Below are 15,336 nucleotides of genomic sequence, written 5' to 3' on the forward strand. Positions count from 1 at the left end.
TACTCTTAAATCATGTTTGAATTCAAGTTTTCATCGGACGGTACTGGATATGTAGTATCGTAGTGTTGTGCCAAATGTATTACATACTATTTATTATTTGTTACAGAACTTGCCATAGATGTATGGAAGGCTATTGGTAAGAAAATAATTAAATTAATCTCATGCAGGCTCGCGCAGATAAAATCAACATTTCGCGTATTATAAATAAATAAATAATTGATAAATTTGAGTTTTTTTCCCACATTATAGAGAAAGGGTTGTTATTTAAAATGCTGTGTTTTCAACTCTTTTAGTTGACTAGAACTACCCTAAAACGTCCGTAATATTTCGCGCATTTTCAGTTAATGTTAATGTGAAAGAGTTGTTAATTAAAAACATGTTTCTCTGAATCCCTTTATTCGATTAAAAGTAATATATAAAATATTGGAATTATTTGTATCTTCACTATGTGTTTATTAAAATGTGTGCGTTCAAACTGCCTTATCGCGTTCTATATTGCATCGCTTGCATCGGCCTTGTGCCGTCGCTGAGATCCATGCTTGCGCTCGACAACAGTTCAGTCGAGTTTGTTGGTTCACATGATGATGGTTAATGCACTCTACGAGGGTAGCGGTAGAAGTGACTCGATTCAGGGCACCGTATGAAAGTAGCGGTAGAAGTGACTCGATTCAGGGCACCTTAAAAGTCTAGCGGTAAAAGTGACTCGATTCAGGGCACTTTAAAAGTCTAGCGGTAGAAGTGACTCGATTCAGGGCACCGTATGAAAGTAGCGGTAGAAGTGACTCGATTCAGGGCACCTTAAAAGTCTAGCAGTAGATGTGACTCGATTCAGGGCACTGTATGAAGGTAGCGGTAAAAGTGACTCGTGTTCAGAGCACCGTACGAAGGTAGCGGTAAAAGTGACTTATGAAAAGTATTCATAAAATATAATTGTTTTTTGAACCTTTTAGTCCAGGAATTGTAATTGTAGGGGCGACTAAATAAATTCAAACTGATCAATCATATTCTACTGTTTCTCTTTATTTTATCCGAATTAAGATTTAATTGTTTCAAAGCAATTTGAACACTTAAGAAATGGTAAACAAACATTTATATTATATTGACGAAGATACACGTCCAATGCTTGTATGTGGTAGTGTCTAAACAGCCTTGCGATCTCACGTCACACTAGAGTTTGTTCTTATCTCTTATTGTCAGGTGATTCACGTACGATATTCGTGTATTGTTTTGTACTATATACGCGACCGTGTGATGGCGCCGCGTGTATCGTTTGCTCTCGCTGCAGGAATAAAATTAGTTTCGCCGTATCCGACGGTTGGTTCGCACGCGGTCGTCGCGATTTTCCTTTCTTCTGATTTAATTCGGTAACTCGTATTACTTTTGGTGTTCGTAGTGATTATTTCTGACTATAGTGTCTCGCTAATGATTTATCGCTTAAAAGATGTTCGCGAAATGCAAATATTGTGTATTTGTTCGTGAGCGGGCTGCCGACGGATGCCGTTTACGATGGAAGTTTTACAGTACTAACCAGTAGGTAATTTAATTAATATCCTCTCCGACATTGATTGATTATGTTTCTGTCGTTTGTTTTTCTCTATTATCATATTTTCATAGTGTTTTATAGATTGTTATATTCATAATTGTGCATAAAATTGCATGACGTATTGTCACTTCAAGCGAAGCGATTGTATTCTTATTTCTTATCTTTTGACAAAAATCAGAAAATTGCACATTTCAGCACTTTTGGTCATGTTTTTGGACCTTTTACCCCAAAGAATAGAATTATTTTTCATTTTAACTTATAGAGAATATTCCAATCTTTTATATTCTTCAATCTGTTGGTCCCTATCGTCTATAATTTAAAAGACATGCACTATTCAAGTTTATTGACTTAAATATGACAAGAACGTTGATTTTTTGTTTATTTAGTTATATTGCAATTAATCGCAATTGTATAGTTGAATCTCATTCGATGTACTGTTGCCGGGTGGCGGTAAAAGTGTCTCCCATTCAGGGCATTGGTAGAAGTGACTCGTATTTAGGGAACCGCATGATGATGATTTGTTTCTTCTCTTAGATTTTCAATTTAACTAGTTTATTTTACAGAGAATTGTTAGAAGATTAAGAATCTGCGATTTGTTCCTTTTAATTTTTAATCAGTCTTGTTCTATCGAATTAAATATTGCTAAAATAATTTGTGTAAAGTCGGACAATCTGTCAGTATAAGAAATCTGAATTACATAATTCGGATTTTAAATTTTTATTAATTTTTTTAATCCAAATTCCGGGACTACTGTTTGCACTATTTATAGATGGCACTAGCATTAATAAAAATTGTAAAATAGACATGTATTGTTTATTCCTATAGCTATTGTGTTTGTTTTGACCACAACTTACACTTTCTTATCGCATTCGTCGCGAGAATGCAACGCATGAGATTCTCTCACGCAGCATGTTGGCACATCTTAGTTTAGTTTTGATCGCAGGTAACGTGTCAAAGCGATTCGCGTACAAGGTCGCGAGCCAACGACGCACTGGCTATGCGCATCTCTTGCTTTCTTATCTTAAACTGTCGCGTCGTTGCTTGCACAGTTTGCAGCCAGTTTCGTGCCAGTATCTAGTTGATCCAATATTTTACGCGACTCGTACTGTTTGTCTGAACATCTACTTTCCAAATTCGCATTATATTCGATCATCAATCGACTATAGTAATGTTATTTACTGTTTGCGCGTTTATTGTCCATAAATGCCGGTTAAGAGTATCGCCCCCATGTTGATTTGATATTCATCATTAGGATGACCCATCGTGCTGATGTAAGTAACTTTTAACTAAACAACGAAGAGTGTTTGTATATCTTTGCTGTGTGATTATAATATTACTTAATTGTATTAAATGTTTTTGTTTCAACTTATGTTCTCTTTGTTTATTTACAGTATCAGGCGTGTCTTGGAGTCCCATGAGTTCTGCATTGGTAAGTTTATAATTCAATTATATTTTTCGTTTTAATTTCTGCGTCCTCGATTAGTTTGTATTTACATTGTTTTGATTTATCGCGTTCAATCGCGTGTTGCAAATATATAAGATAGCCGCGTACTCGGCTGATTCAACTCAAAATTAACTGTTTAGTATTTCCTTCGCTTACAAAAGCGCAAAAGTTTAGTTTTGATCGCATATACCCCCACGGAACAAAATTATTTTTAATTTTTACCTGATAGAGAATTTTCCAATCTTTTATATTCTTTGATCCGTTGGTCGCGCGCGATTTTAATTTAAAAGAGGGTAGCGGTAGAAGTGACTCGTATTCAGGGCACCGTACGAGGGCAGCGGTAGAAGTGACTCGTGTTCAGGGCACCCTACGAATATGATTTAAAATTTCATCTCTCAGATTTCCGTTTTAACTATCCTATCTGATAGAGAATAGTTCGTAGATTAAGGCGCTGCGATCAGATCCTATTTATCTCTTTTAGTTTACGAGATATTCGCGATTGAATAAAATGGGCAAAAATTGATAAATGTCACTTTTTAGCACTTTTAGTCGCGCTTTTCGACCTTTTACTCTAGGAAATATAATTATTTTATATTTTTATCTGATAGAGAATTTTCCAGTCTTTCATAATCAATAATTGGTTGGTAGCTATCTATTTTAGTTTAAGAGATATTAATTTTTGAAAATCGTCGAAAAAAAGTATCAAGCACCCCCCCTTGGCAATTTTTTCTTAAGACTTAAAATTTTATCTCTCAGATTTCCGTTTTAACTGTGCTATCTGATAGAGAAAAGTGCGTAGATTAAGACGCTGCGATCAGATTCTATTTATCTCCTTTAGTTTACGAGATATTCGCGATTGAATAAAATGAGCAAAAATTGATAAATGTCACTTTTTAGCACTTTTCGTCGCGTTTTTCGACCTTTTACTCTAGGAAATATAATTATTTTATATTTTTATCTGATAGAGAATTTTCCAGTCTTTCATAATCAACAATTCGTTGGTAGCTATCTCTTTTAGTTTAAGAGATATGAATTTTTGAAAATCGTCGAAAAAAAGTATCAAGCACCCCCCCTTGGCAATTTTTTCTTAAGAATTAAAATTTCATCTCTCAGATTTCCGTTTTAACTGTCCTATCTGATAGAGAAAAGTGCGTAGATTAAGACCCTGCGATCAGATCTTAATTATCTCTTTTAGTTTACGAGATATTCGCGATTGAATAAAATGGGCAAAAATTGATAAATGTCACTTTTAGCACTTTTAATCGCGTTTTTCGACCTTTTACTGTAGGAAATATAATTATTTTATATTTTTATCTGATAGAGAATTTTCCAGTCTTTCATAATCAACAATTCGTTGGTATCTATCTCTTTTAGTTTAAGAGATATGAATTTTTGACAATCGTCGAAAAAAAGTATCAAGCACCCCTTGGCAATTTTTCTTAAGAATTAAAATTTCATCTCTCAGATTTCCGTTTTAACAGTCCTATCTGATAGAGAAAAGTGCGTAGATTAAGACCCTGCGATCAGATCCTATTTATCTCTTTTAGTTTACGAGATATTCGCGATTGAATAAAATGGGCAAAATTGATAAATGTCACTTTTAGCACTTTTAGTCGCGTTTTTCGACCTTTTACTGTAGGAAATATAATTATTTTATATTTTTATCTGATAGAGAATTTTCCAGTCTTTCATAATCAACAATTCGTTGGTAGCTATCTCTTTTAGTTTAAGAGATATGAATTTTTGAAAATCGTCGAAAAAAAGTATCAAGCACCCCCCCTTGGCAATTTTTTCTTAAGACTTAAAATTTCATCTCTCAGATTTCCGTTTTAACTATCCTATCAGATAGAGAAAAGTGCGTAGATTAAGACCCTGCGATCAGATCCTATTTATCTCTTTTAGTTTACGAGATATTCGCGATTGAATGAAATGGGCAAAAATTGATAAATGTCACTTTTTAGCACTTTTAATCGCGTTTTTCGCCCTTTTACTGTAGGAAATATAATTATTTTATATTTTTATCTGATAAAGAATTTTACAATCTTTCATAATCAACAATTGGTTGGTAGCTATCTCTTTTAGTTTAAGAGATATTAATTTTTGAAAATCGTCGAAAAAAAGTATCAAGCACCCCCCCTTGGCAATTTTTTCTTAAGACTTAAAATTTCATCTCTCAGATTTCCGTTTTAACTGTCCTATCTGATAGAGAAAAGTGCGTAGATTAAGACCCTGCGATCAGATCCTTTTTATCTCTTTTAGTTTACGAGATATTCGCGATTGAATAAAATGAGCAAAAATTGATAAATGTCACTTTTTAGCACTTTTCGTCGCGTTTTTCGACCTTTTACTCTTGGAAATATTATTATTTTATATTTCTATCTGATAGAAAATTTTCCAGTCTTTCATAATCAACAATTGGTTGGTAGCTATCTCTTTTAGTTTAAGAGATATTAATTTTTGAAAATCGTCGAAAAAAAGTATCAAGCACCCCCCCTTGGCAATTTTTTCTTAAGACTTAAAATTTCATCTTTCAGATTTCCGTTTTAACTGTCCTATCTGATAGAGAAAAGTGCGTAGATTAAGACCCTGCGATCAGATCCTTTTTATCTCTTTTAGTTTACGAGATATTCGCGATTGAATGAAATGGGCAAAAATTGATAAATGTCACTTTTTAGCACTTTTAATCGCGTTTTTCGCCCTTTTACTGTAGGAAATATAATTATTTTATATTTTTATCTGATAAAGAATTTTACAATCTTTCATAATCAACAATTGGTTGGTAGCTATCTCTTTTAGTTTAAGAGATATGAATTTTGAAAATCGTCGAAAAAAGTATCATTTGTAATTAATTATTAATTATTGAAAATTGTTGTTAAGAGCAATTTTTCTTAAAAATTACATCTTGGGCTCATATTAAACATTAATTATTTATTGATTATAATAGTCTAAATCTCATCACTAGGATGCACTAAAAATCATAAAATCCACGGCTTAATTTTATATTTATCGACAAGCGTGGGCACGAGAATAGTTTTGTATACAATGCTGTTATCTGCGATTCGGTGTAAACAACATTTTCAACGCATGTGTCCCGCGCGCGTCTCCCAGCGCCGCATCAACTTGCTGCATGCAGCGAAGTCTAGTTTAGTTTAGATCACAGGTAATGTGCCTATTGCAAATTCGCACACAAGATCGCGTGCCTTTGACGCGCCGCCTTTGCGCACCTCTTACTTTCTTATCATATACTGTCCCGTCGTTGTTTACGCAGTTTCAGCATGCACTATCGATGGAATGCAGCCAGTTTCGTGCCGGTCGCTGATTAATCCAGTCGTGTTTTGAGAGACTTATATCGTTTATTCGGACTTCAATATTCTAAATTTGTGTTATACTCGAAGATCAATCGGCTATTTATTTATACTTTGCGACTATAGTAATTTGTTTAATGTTCGGAAGTGCCGGTTTTTGATCGCGTTTGTTATGTATATTACAAGTCACGTGATAGAGGATTTGATAACATTCTTCACTCGGCGTTGTGTTTGGTGTCGGTTACTAAAATAAGATATAGTTGCTCCCATGTTGATTCTCATCTAAGAAAGATCCATCAGGCTCGTGTAAGCATTTTTTAACTAAACAGCACAGATTGTTTATTTTGTGTTGATTGTTATGTTTTAACATAATTCAATTATATGAAATATATTTTTAATTTATGTTTTCTTTAGTTACAGCACTCGTACCTAGCAGTCCGATAAGCTGTACTCGTACACTGGTAAGTTTATAATTCAATCATATTTTTCGGTCAAATTTGCATTTGCTGTTTATAAACAAGTTTTCTATTTATCACGTACTACCTACCTGCAGGGTCAACTGGGATAAATTCCCCGGGGTCCGGTTGATCGCTAACACAAAAAAAAATTAACGAAAAATTAATGATTACCGCGGCCCGCGGATTTGCCCCGGGGCCCTCGACGGCTCTCGATGGTCTTGTCTGTATCTCCCTGTATTGAAATTTATTGTGTGTATGTGCGCCGTAGTACTCGTTGCGTGAGGAATTGTTGCTTTTTCCGAATAACACGCGAACGCGGTGTCAGAGTAAGTTCGAAATAATTTTCTTAGATGGGGAATTTAATTCTGTATCTCCCTGTAATCAAATTGTTTGCGAGAAAATTGCGTAACGCGAGTTATATTGAAAGTTGTGTGTGTGCGCTGTGGCACTCGTTGCGTTAGGAATTGTGGTTTTCTTGATATAACACGAGAACCCGGAGTCACAGTATGTTCGGAAGAATCTTCCCAGATATAGAATTTATTTCTGTATCTCTCAGTATAGAAATTTATAGCGGGAAAATTTCATAACGCGAGTTATATTGAAAGTTGTGTGTGTGCACCGTAGCACTCGTTGCGTTAGGAATTTTAGTTTTTTTAGTATAACACGCGAACGCGGTGTGACAGTAAGTTCGGAAGAATTTTCCCAGATGTAGAATTTCATTCTTATCTCTCATTATAGAAATGTATAGCGAGAAAATTCCGTAACGCGAGTTATATTGAAAGTTGTGTGTGTGCGCGATAGCACTCGTTGCGCTAGAAATTGTAGTTTTTTTAGTATAACACAAGATCGCGGTGTCACAGTCAGTTCGAAAGAATCTTCCCTGATGTTGAATTTAATTCTGTATCTCTCAGTATAGAAATTTATCGCGAGAGAATTCCGTAACGCGAGTAATATTGAAAGTTGTGTGTGTACGCCGTCGCACTCTTTTCGCTAGGAATTGTAGTTTTTTTAGTATAACGCGCGAACGCGGTGTCACAGTATGTTTGGAAGAATTTTTCCAGATGTAGAATTTTATTCTGTATCTCTCAGTATAGAAATTTATAGCGAGAAAATTCCGTGACGCGAGTTATATTGAAAGTTGTGTATGTGCACCGTAGCACTCGTTGCAGTAGGAATTGTAGTTTTTTAGTATAACACGCGAATACGGTGTCACAGTATGTTCGGAAGAATTTTCCCACATGTAGAATTTAATTCTGTATCTCTCAGTGTAGAAATTTATAGCGGGAAAATTCCGCAACGCGATTTATATTCAAAGTTGTGTGTGTGCACCGTAGCACTAGTTGCGCTAGGAATTGTAGTTTTTTGGTAAAACATGCGAACGCAGTGTTACAGTAAGTTCGGAAGAATTTTCCCATATGTACAATTTTATTCTGTATCTTACAGTATAGAAATTTATAGCGAGGAAATTCCGTAACGCGAGTTATACTGAAAGTTGTGTGTGTGCACCGTAGCACTCGTTGCGCTAGAAATTGTAGTTTTTTTAGTATAACACAAGAACGCGGTGTCACAGTAAGTTCGAAAGAGTTTTCTCAGATGTAGAATTTAATTCTGTATCTCTCAGTATAGAAATTTATAGCGGGAAAATTCCGTAACGCGATTTATATTCAAAGTTGTGTGTGTGCACCGTAGCACTTGTTGCGCTAGGAATTGTAGTTTTTTTTTTGGTATATCACGCGAACGCAGTGTTACAGTAAGTTCGGAAGAATTTTCCTAGATGTACAATTATATTCTGTATCTTACAGTATAGAAATTTATAGCGAGGAAATTCCGTAACGCGAGTTATACTGAAAGTTGTGTGTGTGCACCGTAGCACTCGTTGCCCTAGGAATTGTAGTTTTTAGTATAACACGCGAACACGGTGTCACAGTAAGTTCGGAAGAACTTTTCCCAGATGTAGAATTTTATTTTGTATCTCCCAGTAAAGAAATTTATAGCTAGAAAATTTCGTAACGCGAGTTATGTTGAAAGTTGTGTGTGTGCACCGTACACTCGTTGCGCTAGGAATTGTAGTTTTTTTAGTATAACACGCGAACGCGGTGTCACAGTATGTTTGGAAGAATTTTTCAGATGCAAAATTTAATTCTGTAAATTCCTGTATTAAAATTGAACGCAAGAAAATTCCGTAACGCGAGTTATATTGAAAGTTGTGTGTGTGTGTGCGCCGTAGTAGGTACTCGTTGCGCTTGGAATTGTAGTTTCTTTTAGTATAACAAGCGTAGATGCATAATTAATTATGTATCTACCTGTATTAAAATTTATTGCAAGAAAATTCCGTAATGCGAGTTATATTGAAAATTATATTGAAAGAAGTGAAAATAAATAATTTTTCACTATCCTACATCAATATAAAGTGTACAGTAACCTTTACAAACTACGTTTGTGTAAACTACGCCTTGGAAATTTCATTTTTGTTGTTATTAAGTTCCCGAAATCATTTATAAAATTATTTATTTCTATTTTAAAAGGTGTAGGGTTACAATTATAACCCTGTAACACTAAAATACAAATAAATATAACTTTACTGACATTTAAACTTGTTTTATAAAGTGTAAAGTGCGCTTTACACACCACAAATGCGTTAACTAAGCCTTGGCAGGTTGACACAATTAAACCTAACATATAGTACACGAAGTATAGTAAATAAAACATAAGTATATAAAATTTTACTTTTATTTTTATTAAATTAATGTAATAACTTATATATTTATTTATTTCAATTTTCATATGTGCAGTGTTATTAATGTATCACCGTTGCACTGAAATAGAAATAAGCAATATTTTATTGTTCTACACACATATAAAGTGTGAAGTAACCTTTACAGAAATGTATGTGTTAAGTGAGCCATAGAAGTTAAATAATACTACGATAAACTAACTAACGTTCTCTTCTCTGTTTTAGCAATCGCCCTTTGATTTCCGATGGCCGACTCACGAGGTAAATTAGAATGCGAATTTGATTCGTTTCGACGGTCGATTCCGGATTTAAAATAAAATACATTAGCCTGCGTGTTGCACCTCGTGAAATACTGGTATGTGGTATGTGTAATTGAGTGTTTGTTTTATACTGATTCACGCGTGCTCGTAATATGTAGATTATTTTAGTCGTTGCACACAAACTTGAGCAGGGTGTTTAGAAATGTAGAATTAAATTCTCTACTACTAAGTTTGTGTATAAACAACTTTTTGTTCGACTGACGCGTAAACGCGACGTACCTGCTGCAACGCGCAGCGCACACGGCAGTCGTTACACCGCGTGGTCTGCAAGCGTGTCTTTCTAATTGCCACGCGTTTTGATGTTTTAATTGAATTAATCGACGTGTATTCTTTTGGCCATCAGCAAAATATTCGGGACGGGCATGTGTGGCGGTTTTGTTTAATGATTTGTCGCGGTTAGAGTGTTCTTAACTAAGAATGTATTTTGTTGACATGTAAAATCTAAACTTGTATTGTTAATAAAGAAATAGTAAGATATATTGACTGCTTTGATTTGTGTGTTCGCCTTCTATCATTTCAGGAACAGGTCTCTAAGAGAGTTCCCTCTCTCAGGGGATGATCCCCTCTATAAAAATTGTTAAGGTATCCTTTGTGGTTTGTGTGCTCCTTCTTTCATTTCAGCTACAGGTCAGAACTTGTAAGAATATTTTTAAGTGTCACCTCTCTTGAGGCGACTTAAAACTTAGAAATATTTGAACAAGTCCTTATAAGGATTGTCCTTATATGGAGTTCCTCTCTCTGGGGTGATCCCCACCATAAAAATTGTTGATATGCCTGATAATTCCGGGGATGAAGCGCAGAGACATCGTAGCTGTAGGTTGGGCCGGGAGCAATGGACGCATCGAAGCAGTGGGCCGTAGTCGACCGTACACTGTCTTATAACGACACGTGCCAAAAAATTTAAAAATCTGATCCTCCCCTGTTCTCTTTCTTCTATCTCCTCCTCTTCTCTACTCTACTCCTCTGTTCTCTTCCTTCTATCTTCTCCTATTCTTTACTACTCCCATTCTTCTATTTCTCTGTTCTCCCGTTCTCCATTTACTTTCTTACTTCTCTTATTTTGCCTCCACTTGTATTTCAATTTCTCTTATATTTCGTTGCATTTCATATATGCAACCCAAATTTCACCTGATATTTTTATATTTGAGAAAAATGCCTTCTATACCTGAGATTCGATCCGTGTCTGCTAGCATGCCAGCAGGTGCACGTCTCCACTCGACCACCGAGTGTTTTTATTATTGATATTTGATTCTTCTATTTATGTTTCTACTTTATTCAACTTTTTAAAAACAACAACACAAGTTTCAGATATGTTGCACTCGCTCCATGCGCATAAGATTTATAAGCAATATGATTTAAGATATGTATACTGAAAACAACAAAGAGGATACCACAAAGAAATATGAATGAAATTATAATTTTTCATTGTGTTTTATTGACAATATTCAATAATAGATACATTTTTTAAATAAAAAATTTAAGTTGTTTGTAAAGTAGGTTTACGATCGAGATGTTTACGTGATAACGTCTTATTGGTGATATAAGTTTTTTTGTTGCAATTGTTGTAACACTTCACTTGCACTTCACATTTTGTTTCACTGTTAAACATTCAACGAAATCTTAACCGCACAAGAAAAGCTCCATTCGTTTGTATGCCGCTAGAGTGAGAGAGACGGAAGATCGGTCAACTCACTCGAACGCTATGCCTGCCTCCGCTCGTGTGGATTCCGCGTCACAAGTTTCACGGAATGACTGGCAGCGCTCGAGATGAGACGGGAGATCGGTCCGTCTCTCTCTCGTTATAGCGATCGGCCTCGTGAGGACTCGCGACACAAGTTTCTGAACATGTCACCCGACTAAAACGATTTTAAAGACGTTATCACGTCAAAAATATTAACAGGTAGCAAATTCGGAAGCAGTAAAAACTTACCTTAAAATACGTGCATCCAATAAGTGCTCCAACACTTCAGTTATAAATATTGCAAACTCGATTCGTGTACTCACAAACTTGCCGTCACCAAAGTTGTCCATTTTGCTGGAATTAATAATAAATCCACGCTATTCTCATGTGCGAAAAGATATCCAAGAGTCGGCGGAAACACGCGCGCACAGATGAACCAAAAATAAATCCACGATTGATAAACACAACCGCGTGCAATCACACTTGCAAAACCCCGGTAACGCACGATTCTAATATATGTCATCGATTGTTTACCGAATATAAAACAATTTACTAAATTATGATGTGAAGGAACAAGACTAGTCGCTACGAACACGCGCGTTTCATGCGATGACCGGAATAGAACTGAGTGAGTGTGCAGCGAATTGCACATATCTAACAGCGACCAACACGAAGTCACTATTAGTATTGCGAGATACGTTTGCTGAACGCAACAAAAAACTGTTTACATACAAGCATCTCGCGTACATATCTAAACTATGAATGCACAGAAATGCCAGTTTTGGTACTACTTGTGCGCCAGGCAAAATTTCTACGTCGCCAAAATGGAAATTATTAATAACAAGGCCCAAATTTTACCAAACATGATGAAATTGGAGATCGATTAAAGGGTACTTCCGCACCCTTGACGGTGTCGAAATGCAGTTTCTATGATTAAACTGCTCTTCTTTTTTTTATCGGAAGCAAAAATAATTAAAATCGAAGCAGTGAAAGCGAGATACAGACCAATTTCCACAAGAACTTGTCAAAAACCACCAAAATTGCTGAAATTGGAGATCGATTTAAGGGAACTTCCAGACACTGGACGGTGTTTAAATGCAGTTTCTATGATTAAACAGCTCTTATTTTCTTATCTGAAGCAAAAAGAATTAAAATCGAACAAGGGAAACCCGAAATACAGATCATTTTCCACCATAACTTTTCAAAAATTACCAAAATTGCTGAAATTAAAGATCAATTTAAGGGCACTTCTAGACCCTTGACGGCATTGAAATATAGTTGCTCTGATTAAACAGCTCTTCTTCTCTTTTCTGAAGCAAAAAGAATTAAAATCGAACCAGGGAAACACGAAATATAGACCATTTTCCACAAGAACTTTTCAGAAACCAAAAAATTGCCGAAATTGGAGATTGATTTAAGGGCACTTCTAGACCCTTGACGGTGTTGAAATACCGTTTTTCTGATTAAACAGCTCTTCTTCTTTTATCTGAAGTAAAAAGCATTAAAATTGAACCAGGGAAACGCGAGATACAGACCATTTTCCACAAGAACTTTTCAAAAACCACCAAAATTGCTGAAATTGGAGATCAATTTAAGGGCACTTCTAGACCCTTGACGGTATTGAAATACAGTTGCTCTGATTAAACAGCTCTACTTCTCTTTTCTGAAGCAAAAAGAATTAAAATCGAATCAGGGAAACGCGAGATACAGACCATTTTCCACAAGAACTTTTCAAAAACCACCAAAATTGTTGAAATTGGAGATCATTTTAAGGGCACTTCTAGACCCTTGACGGTATTGAAATACAGTTTCTCTTATTAAACAGCTCTTCTTCTCTTATCTGAAGTAAAAAGAATTAAAATCGAAGCAGAGAAACGCGAGATACAGATCATTTTCCACAAGAACTTTTCAAAAACCACCAAAATTGCTGAAATTGGAGATCAATTTAAGGGCACTTCTAGACCCTTGACGGTATTGAAATACAGTTGCTCTGATTAAACAGCTCTACTTCTCTTTTCTGAAGCAAAAAGAATTAAAATCGAATCAGGGAAACGCGAGATACAGACCATTTTCCACAAGAACTTTTCAGAAACCACCAAAATTGCCGAAATTGGAGATTGATTTAAAGGTACTTCTAGACCCTTGACGGTGTTGAAATACCGTTTTACTGATTAAACAGCTCTTCTTCTTTTATCTGAAGCAAAAAGCATTAAAATTGAACTAGGGAAACGCGAGATACAGACCATTTTCCACAAGAACTTTTCAAAAACCACCAAAATGGCTGAAATTGGAGATCAATTTAAGGGCACTTCTTGACCCTTGACGGTGTTGAAATACAGTTTCTCTTATTAAACAGCTCTTCTTTTCGTATCTGATGCAAAAATAATTAAATTCAAACCGAGGAAACGCAAAATACAGACCATTTTCCACAAGAACTTTTCAAAAACCACCAAAATTGTTGAAATTGGAGATCATTTTAAGGGCACTTCTAGACCCTTGACGGTATTGAAATACAGTTTCTCTTATTAAACAGCTCTTCTTCTCTTATCTGAAGTAAAAAGAATTAAAATCGAAGCAGAGAAACGCGAGATACAGATCATTTTCCACAAGAACTTTTCAAAAACCACCAAAATTGTTGAAATTGGAGATCAATTGAAGGGTACTTCTAGACCCTTGACGGTATTGAAATACAGTTTCTCTTATTAAACAGTTCTTCTCCTCTTATCTGAAGTAAAAAGAATTAAAATCGAAGCAAAGAAACGCGAGATACAGACTATTTTCCACAAGAACTTTTGAGAAACCACCAAAATTGCCGAAATTGGAAATTGATTTAAGGGCACTTTTAGACCCTTGACGATGTTGAAATACCGTTTTTCGGATTAAACAGCTCTTCTTCTCTTATCTGGAGCAAAAAGAATTAAAATCCAACCAGTAAATCACGAGATACATACCATTTTCTACAAGAACTTTTCAAGAACCACCAAAATTGTTGAAATTGGAGATCAATTTAGGGGCACTTCTAGACCCTTGACGGTGTTGAAATACAGTTGCTTTGATTAAATATCTCTTCTTCTCTTATCTGAAGCAAAAAGAATTAAAATCGAAGCAGGTAAACGAGAGATACAGACCATTTTCCACAAAAACTTTTCAAAAACCACCAAAATTGCTGAAATTGGAAATCAATTTAAGGGCACTTCTCGACCTCTGACGGTGTTGAAATACAGTTTTTCTGATTAAACAGCTCTTTTTCTCTTATCTGAAGCGAAAAGAATTAAAATTGAACCTGGAAAACGCGAGATACAGACCATTTTCCACAAAATCTTTTCAAAAACCACCAAAATTGCTGAAATTGGAGATGGATGTAAGGGCACTTCCCAACCCTTCACAGTGTTGAAATGAAGTTTCAATGATTATAGGGCTCTTCTTCTTTTATCTGAAACAGAAATAATTAAAATCGAGCCAGGGAAACGCGAGTTACAAACCATTTTTCACCATAACTTTTCAAACACCACCACAATTGCTGAAATTAGTGATTGATTTAGGGCCCTTCCGTTTCATTCAAGTTCCCAAAAACAAATAAAAATTAATACCTCGAAATCTTTATGATTTTAAATACTTTAGTTAATCACATATAATTTAGAAACTGAGAAAGATAACAGTTCTTATTTCATGCAATTTGCGGTATAATTCTCGTATAGGCTCAATTTGGGCCTTGATTTGAATTCCATTCCGACAAAAGCTTAAGTTTTGCAAACGCTTATCACAATGGGCAACACTAGCACTATTTATTATATAATTATGACAAAAATGAAAATATTGAATAAAACTAAATAAAATACGAGTAATGCGCA

At 35.3% G+C, this 15,336-nt stretch overlaps 3 long non-coding RNA genes across 3 annotated transcripts; 1 reads left to right on the top strand and 2 right to left on the bottom strand.

The window, feature by feature from the left end:
* Window positions 1-100: 100 nt before the first annotated feature.
* LOC135795164 (uncharacterized) lies at window positions 101-10,283 on the top strand. The gene is made up of 4 exons (XR_010549039.1): window positions 101-136; window positions 2,935-2,972; window positions 6,707-6,753; window positions 9,710-10,283. It is a non-coding gene; the product is annotated as an uncharacterized lncRNA (long non-coding RNA).
* Window positions 10,284-13,379: 3,096 nt separating this feature from the next.
* Window positions 13,380-14,027, bottom strand: LOC135795163 (uncharacterized). Its single transcript, XR_010549038.1, has 3 exons — window positions 13,729-14,027; window positions 13,552-13,679; window positions 13,380-13,502 (listed from the first exon to the last, which is right to left on the bottom strand). It is a non-coding gene; the product is annotated as an uncharacterized lncRNA (long non-coding RNA).
* Window positions 14,028-14,265: 238 nt separating this feature from the next.
* LOC135795162 (uncharacterized) lies at window positions 14,266-15,336 on the bottom strand. Its single transcript, XR_010549037.1, has 5 exons — window positions 14,968-15,336; window positions 14,791-14,918; window positions 14,614-14,741; window positions 14,437-14,564; window positions 14,266-14,387 (listed from the first exon to the last, which is right to left on the bottom strand). It is a non-coding gene; the product is annotated as an uncharacterized lncRNA (long non-coding RNA).

This window comes from Atheta coriaria, unplaced genomic scaffold, assembly GCF_025399875.1.
Source record: "Atheta coriaria isolate IRGN ID8LTWV9N9 unplaced genomic scaffold, Caltech_Dcor_3.1 hic_scaffold_7_pilon, whole genome shotgun sequence".
NCBI classification, from domain to species: Eukaryota; Metazoa; Arthropoda; class Insecta; order Coleoptera; family Staphylinidae; genus Dalotia; species Dalotia coriaria.